The sequence below is a fragment of the Salvelinus fontinalis genome, chromosome 9, assembly GCF_029448725.1.
Source record: "Salvelinus fontinalis isolate EN_2023a chromosome 9, ASM2944872v1, whole genome shotgun sequence".
Classification (NCBI taxonomy): domain Eukaryota; kingdom Metazoa; phylum Chordata; class Actinopteri; order Salmoniformes; family Salmonidae; genus Salvelinus; species Salvelinus fontinalis.
Window position 1 is genome coordinate 56,824,625 of NC_074673.1, and position 5,732 is coordinate 56,830,356.

Consider the following 5,732-nt stretch of genomic DNA (forward strand, 5'->3'; position numbering starts at 1 on the left):
TTGTTAAGTTGGTGGAAGATGCACGACAGTTGCCCTAAGGAGCGGGTATTTAGTTTAATGCCACCTGAGTCAGCTCCCCGTACTCGTCCTGAGAAGTGTGTTAAAGTTCCGGTACAATTGAGGCCGGCTATACGCACCAGGTCTCCAGTGCGCCTTCAGAGCCCAGTACGTCCTGTGCCAGCTCCTCGCACTTGCCGGGTGAGGTGTGTCATCGAACCGGTGCCATTGATGCCAGCTATACGCACCAGGTCTCCAGTACATCTCCACAGCCCGGTACGTCCTGTGCCTGCTCCTCGCACTCTCCCTCAAGTGTGCCTTCCCAGTCAGGTGCGTCCTGTTCCTGCTCCCCGCACTCGCCCTGAAGTGCGTGTCACCAGTCTGGCGCCACCTGTGCCGGCTCCGCGCATCAGATCTACAGTGCGCCTCCCCATTCCAGAGCTTCAGGCGACAGTCCCCAGTCCAGAGCTTCAAGCGACGGTCCCCAGTCCAGAGCGTCCGGCGACTGTCCCCGGTCCAGAGCGTCCGGCGACTGTCCCCGGTCCAGAGCGTCCGGCGACTGTCCCCGGTCCAGAGCTTCAAGCGACGGTCCCCGGTCCAGAGATTCCGGCGACGATTCCCAGTCCAGAGCTTCCGGCGACGGTTCACAGTCCAGAGCTTCTGGCAACATTTCACAGTCAGGAACCTCCAACGACAGTCCACAGTCCGGAACCTCCTGAGACGGTCCACGGTCAGGAACCCCCTGAGACGGTCAACGGTCCGGAACCTCCTGAGATGGTCCACGGCCCGGAACCATCCTCTGACGGTCAATGGTCCAGAACCTGCAGCTCCATGGCTGGAGCCTTCCCCTGCGCCGATGCCCAGTCTAAGCACGGCGTCCAGTCCAGCTCCAAGGCCAGTCTTCTACTGCATTGGTGCCCCGTCCAGGCACAGCGTACAGTCCTGCTCCATGGCGGGAGCCTTCCCTTGCGCCGATTCCCAGTCCAGGCATGGCGTCTGGTCCAGCTCCATGGCCCGAGCCTTCCCCTGCGCCGATGCCCAGTCTAAGCACGGCGTCCAGTCCAGCTCCAAGGCCAGAGTCTTCTACTGCGTTGGTGCCCAGTCCAGGCACAGCGTCCAGTCCCACTCCATGGCGGGAGCCTTCCCCTGCGCCGATTCCCAGTCCAGGCACGGCGTCCGGTCCAGCTCCATGGCCGGAGCATTCTCTTGCGCCGGTGCTCAGTCCAGATACGGCGTCCAGTCCTGCTCCATGGCAGGAGCCTTCCTCTGCACTGATGTCCAGTCCAGATCTGGTGTCCAGTCCCGCTCCATGGCAGGAGCCATCCTTGATACCGAGGTCCAGTCCAGGCACAGTGTTCAGCCCGGGTCAATGGCTGGATCCACGGGATGAGCGGGTTCTTCGGGCCCGCACCAGAGCCGCCACCGATACTGGCAGATCCGCGAGCTGAGTGGGGGCTACGACCTGCACCAGAGCCACCACCAACACTAATCACCCCCCCTACCTAATCACCCCCCCTAGGGATCATATTTAAGTAGCATTTTTCCACCTGTGTTTTATGGGATATTGTTTTGAGTTAGTGCACGTAGCATCTCTGTAGTTTATTGTTTATTTTGTTTTTGTCTATTCTAAGTTTCACTTTATTCAGTAAATTATGTGGAACTCAACATCCGCTGCGCCTTGGTCCGATATTTATTCCAGCGAACGTGACAGCTATATCAAAAGGTTTTGTTATATATGACTGTAACGCTCGTCCTCCTCCTCGTCTGAAGAGGAGCATGGATCGGACCAAAACGCAGCGTGGTTTGAATACATACTTGTTTTATTAAACGAAGACGGACATGAAAAAACACTTGATAAACTACAAAACAATAAACGACGTTAACAGACCTGAACTCTCTTGTGAACATATAACATGAACGCACGAACAGGAAGGAACACACAAATAAAATGAACGAAACGAACGAAAACAGTCCCGTGTGGCACAAACACTGACACAGGAACAATCACCCACAAACAAACAGTGAGAACAGCCTACCTTAATATGGCTCTCAATCAGAGGATACGTAAAACACCTGCCCCTGATTGAGAACCATATCAGGCTAGTTGAATGAACCCAACATAGAAACACATAACATAGAATGCCCACCCAGCTCACGTCCTGACCAACTAAACAAAGACAAAACAAAGGAAATAAGGTCAGGAACGTGACAGTACCACCCCCCCAACCCCCCCCCCCCCCCCCCAAGGTGCGGACTCCGGACGCAAAACCTGAACCAATTAATCCCCGCTTCCGTGGCCTCCTCCTAATGGCTACCCACCATATTAACCCCACTGGATTAAGGGGCAACACCGGACTAAGGGGCAGCTCCGGACTGAGGGGCAGCTCCGGACTGAGGGGCAGCTCCGGACTGAGGGGCAGCTCCGGACTGAGGGGCAGCTCCGGACTGAGGGGCAGCTCCGGACTGAGTGACGGCTCTGGCAGGTCATGGCTGGCTGACGGCCCTGGCAGGTCATGGCTGGCTGACGGCTCTGGCTGTTCCTGTCTGGCGGGCGGCTCTGGCTGCTCCTGTCTGGCGGGCGGTCTGGCTGCTCCTGTCTGGCGGGCGGCTCTGGCTGCTCCTGTCTGGCGGGCGGCCCTGGCTGCTCCTGTCTGGCGGGCGGCTCTGCCGGCTCCTGTCTGGCGGACGGCTCTAGCGGCTCCTGACTGACGGACGGCTCTGAAGGCTCAGGACATACGGGCGGCTTTGAAGGCTCAGGACAGACGGGCATTTCAGACGGCGCTGGGCAGACGGGCATTTCAGACGGCGCTGGGCAGACGGATAGCACAGACGGCACTGGGCAGACGGGCAGTGCAGGCGGCACTGGGCAGACGGGCAGTGCAGGCGGCACTGGGCAGACGGGCAGTGCAGGCGGCACTGGGCAGACGGCAGACTGTGGCTGGCTGAGGCGCACAGTAGGCCTGGTGTGTGGTGCCGGAACTGGAGGTACTGGGCTGGAGACACGCACCACTGGGAGAGTGCGTGGAGGAGGAACAGGGCTCTGGAGACGCACAGGTGGCTTAGTGCGTGGTGCCGGAACTGGTGGTACTGGGCTGGGGCAGGGAGGTGGCGCCGGATATACCGGACCGTGCAGACGTACTGGCTCCCTTGAACACCGAGCCTGCCCAACCTTACCTGGTTGAATGCTCCCCGTAGCCCGACCAGTGTGGGGAGGTGGAATAACCCGCACTGGGCTGTGTTGGCGAACCGGGGACACCATGCGTAAGGCTGGTGCCATGTATGCCGGCCCGAGGAGACGCACTGGAGACCAGACTCGTTGAGCCGGCTTCATGGCAGCTGGCTCAATGCTCAATCTAGCCCGGCCAGTGCGGGGAGGTGGAATAACCCGTACCGGGCTAAGCATAACACGGTGTCTGCCCGTACTTTCGCTCTCCACGGTAAGCTCGGGGAGTTGGCGCACGTCTCCTACCTGACTTCGCCACACTCCCTTGTAGCCCCCCCAATAATTTTTTGGGGCTGACTCACAGGCTTCCGTGCTAGCCGCGTACCTTCATAACGCCGGTTCCTCTCTCCGGTTGCCTCTGCTCTCCTAGCTGCCTCCACCTGTTCCCATGGGAGGCGATCCTTTCCAGCCAGGATCTCCTCCCATGTGTAGCAACCCTTGACATCCAAAACGTCTTCCCATGTCCATTCCTCCTTCTTGTGCTGCTCCTGCTGCCGCTGCCTGTTATCCTGCTGCTTGGTCCTTGGTTGGTGGGTGATTCTGTAACGCTCGTCCTCCTCCTCGTCTGAAGATGAGCATGGATCGGACCAAAACGCAGCGTGGTTTGAATACATACTTGTTTTATTAACGAAGACGGACACAAAAAAACACTTGATAAACTACAAAACAATAAACGACGTTAACAGACCTGAATTTGTGAACATATAACATGAACGCACGAACAGGAAGGAACACACGAATAAAATGAACGAAACGAACGAAAACAGTCCCGTGTGGCACAAACACTGACACAGGAAAAATCACCCAGAAACAAACAGTGAGAACAGCCTACCTTAATATGGTTCTCAATCAGAGGAAACGTAAAACACCTGCCCCTGATTGAGAACATATCAGGCTAGTTGAATGAACCCAACATAGAAACACATAACATAGAATGCCCACCCAGCTCACGTCCTGACCAACTAAACAAAGACAAAACAAAGGAAATAAGGTCAGGAACGTGACAATGACCCATCAACTTCAATGAACAATGGATATTAATTGGCTTTTCTGCACATAATATAATTTAAGGTGCTCAAAAGTCTTTTTCCATTGTTTTTTACGTCATTTGTCTTGTTTTGGTAATATAATTTATTCCGTTTAATCACAATTTACAGTATGTCAACCAATCAGTTTAAAAAACATTTTTGTTATTAATAATAATTTTACAAATACTCTGTGCTGCATCTGGATTCTCCTCCTTATAAACATCAGACCAACATAAACATTTTTACATCTTCAACTAAAGAGTCCTGAGAAAACATTTTGTATGATATCTTATAACTTTAATCCCTGCCTTTGGTATTTTGGCTTTCCTTATAGATGATAACCAGTCAATGTTCAGGTCAACAATAAAATACACGTCTCTGTTAGCATCAGAAACCGTATCTAACATCACACACATATTCTCCAGATACTGACAGTTTGTACTTTGTGGCCTATAGCAACACCCTAAAAGAAGAGGCTTCAGAAGAGGCAGGTGAACCTGCAACCACAGCACTTCTACTTCATTTGTCATGAGATCCTCTCTGAGTACAGGAATATCACTCTGAATATATACAGCAACACCTCCCTCTAGGCATTCCTGTCTTTTCTATAGACGTTACATCCTTGTATTCCTACTGCTGTATCATCAAAGGTGCTGTCTAAGTGAGTCTCAAAAATGGCTGATATATGATCTAAGATTAGCAAATTACTAATCTCATGAAAAAAAAATTCTGAGGCTAAAGATATTTCTACTACATGACCAAAAGTATATGAACACCTGCACATCGAGCATCTCATCCCAAAATCATGGGCATTAATATGGGGTGGCAGGTAGCCTAGCGGTTAATAGTGTTGCGGCCAGTAACAGGTATGTTGCTGGTTCGAATCCTTGAGCTCATTAGGGGAAAAAATATGTCGATGTGCCCTTGAGCAAGGCATTTTACCCCAATTGCTCCTGTAAGTCTCTCTGGAGAAGAGTGTCTGCAAAATGACTAAAATATGGAGTTGGTTCCCCTTTGCTGCTACACTACATAGTCAAAAGTATGTGGAGGCTGCTGAGGGGAGAATGGTTCATAATAATGGCTGGAGTGGAGTAGATGGAATGGTATCAAACACATGTTTTCCATTCCAGCCATTATGATGAACTGTCCTCCCCTCAACAGTCTCCACTGGTGGACACATGCTTGTCGAACATCTCATTCCAAAATCATGGGCATTAAGATGGAGTTGGTCCGCCCTTTGATGCTATAACAGCCTCCACTCTTGTGGGAAGGCTTTCCACTAGATGTTGGAACATTGCTGCGGGATCTTGCTTCCATTCAGCCACAAGAGCATTAGTGAGGTCGGGCACTGATGTTGGGTGATTAGGCCTGGCTCACAGTCAGCGATCGAATTCATCCCAAAGATGTTTGATAGGGTTGAGGTCAGGGCTCTGTGCAGGCCAGTCAAGTTTTTACACGCCGATCTCTACAAACCATTTCTATAT